Source organism: Penaeus monodon, chromosome 3 (genome assembly GCF_015228065.2).
Source record: "Penaeus monodon isolate SGIC_2016 chromosome 3, NSTDA_Pmon_1, whole genome shotgun sequence".
In the NCBI taxonomy this organism is placed as follows: domain Eukaryota; kingdom Metazoa; phylum Arthropoda; class Malacostraca; order Decapoda; family Penaeidae; genus Penaeus; species Penaeus monodon.
The window spans coordinates 39485742-39488241 of NC_051388.1; the positions used below are offsets into that span (position 1 = coordinate 39485742).

General features: G+C 29.3%; 1 protein-coding gene across 1 annotated transcript in view; it reads right to left on the reverse strand.

The window, feature by feature from the left end:
* LOC119586216 overlaps positions 1-2500 on the reverse strand; it is a 21532-nt gene that overhangs the window by 17282 nt on the left and 1750 nt on the right. The gene's annotated exons all lie outside the window — the stretch shown is intronic.

Consider the following 2500-nt stretch of genomic DNA (forward strand, 5'->3'; position numbering starts at 1 on the left):
TTAGGGTAATAGGAGCAATAGTAGCTGTAGTGATAATGATAATAATTATGATAATAATAGTAATAGCAACATTAATGATATAAATAATAACAATAATATAATAATAATAATGATACTGATCATTATCATTATATAATTGTGATTATGGCAATAATGAAAATTAGCAGTTGGGCAAGGAAAAGAGAAAAAAGTATGAATAACGAGAAAAATACAAACACGGACACACGTCCACCCAAGCGTTCAGCCACATCTAAGGTCGCCATGCCCATCCCCCATACCTATAGTCGTTAATATACAAGGTCTGTGTTGCTAGCCACTTGTTCTGCTTTCACGCCATAATCCGTCTTGCTCTTCAGTAGGCTATTGGCCGAGAGCAAGAAGGTCCAATGTCATAATGTTGAGAAAAAACGCCTTTGATAGTTTGCTCCGTTAATTGAAAACCAGAAATAATAATTCGCGAAATAAAAGTGTTTTTTTTTCTATGACTAATCAAACTGTGTTGCATTAATCTAATCCTTTTAAGGACATTTCTTTGTACACAACGAAATAACTTTCATAACGAAAAACTTTCTCTTATCAAATAATAAATGAAGGCATTTGCTGCTGTTGAGGTTTAAACAGTTTTTCTACCATTTTGTGGCTTAAAATATGAATAAAACTTCCTTTGACAATAGTTCTATAATGCATTTACATCATGTTTTTTTTTCCTTTCTGTAAATGTAAAATCTATTACCTGTAATTACCTGGAAATCGCATATTGACAATAAGAAAAATCTAGAAAAGCAGAAGCTATATATTCAAATGCAGCCTTTCGTGGCGACCAGTTACGCGTTGGAATAATGATTTTCGGTGCATTGGATTTCGAAGAAATGTTCGTGTGGCGTTCCTGTTACACTGATGATATTAGCCTTTGTAACACTTACAGAAAAAAAGTTCCAATTCGGTGGTAAACTTTTCTCAAAATTGTCCTTTTTTGGACACTGGCCCTTCTAGCTCTCGGCCCTAGAAGTGTAATGATTAATTGAGAACATTAAGTGCAAGGATTATAAAGTATTACCACTAGAAAATTATAGGGTTCTCTGTCCTTGAAGCTGGAAAAAATGAGTTTCACATTTGCAAATACCGTATTTGCCGGCGCATACATCGCACCCCTATTTTGCATGGATAGCGTGTGGGATTTTTTCTTCTTCTTCTTCTTCTTCTTCTTCTCTTTTCTTGTCTGTGTGTGTGAGGTTCATCATTCACCGCAATTATACTTACGGTACCTTATGGGAAACCGTAGCCCAACTCTTACCTCCTCTCTGATCAGCCAAAAATGTCTTTATACTTTGGGCGAGAGAATGGCTATGCAAGAAGTGGAACTCGTATTTCTGCCTTGTGGTGTTGTGGCCACCACACCATCGTAGCGCTATGGTTTCCTTGCCATCCACTCGGTGCAAATGGCTGACAGGCTGATGAAAGTTTAATGTTCCTTTCAGATTTATAGGAGGAGTTTTCATTTAGATAATGAGCAAATGTTTCTTAAAGGTAACGCAGTCGTTAAATAATGTAGAACGTATATCGGGTGTGGGGAAGGAGGTGAGATAATGAAATACTATTATTATTACTAACATTATCAGTATTATTATTATAATTAATGTTATCATTATCATTATCATTATTAGAATTATCATTATCATGTTTTTTTCATTATTATTATTAATGTTGTTGTTATTATTATCATTATCTTTATTATTATCATTATTGTGTTGTTTGTTGTTTTTCTTTGTTGTATATCATATATACTAATAATAATAAATATAATCATCATATATATATAATAATCTAAACAATATAATCATCATCATCATCATCATCATCATCATCATCATCTCATCATCATCATCATCATCATCATCATCATAATAATAATGACTATAATATCGATAATGCTGACAATAAAAGTCATCAATAATAATAACAGTAATAAAAAATAATAATGATAAAGATGATAATGATGATACTGATAACAATGATTACTTTTATTACTGTTATTGTTTCTGTCATATCATCATCTGTATTACCATTAGAAGTAGTAGTGTTCTTATTATCATTATCATTATTATCATCGCTGTCATTATTATTGTTGTTGTGGTGATTGTGGTGTTGTAGTAATTATCATTATCATTTTTATTATCTTTGTAATTATTATTATTGTTATTATTATTAGTGGTAATAATATCAATACTATCATCATCATTATTATTATCATTATTATTACTATTATTATCATAATTATTATTATTATTACCAGTATTGTTGTTGTTGTTGTTATGATCTTATTTATATATTATTTTAATTATTATTATTATTTTATTATTATTATTATTATTATTTATCATTATCATTTTTATCATCATTATCATTATGATTATTATAGTATAATAATTTTATTATTAATCATTATATATATCTATATTATCTTATTATTTATATTATTATATATATATTATTATATTGT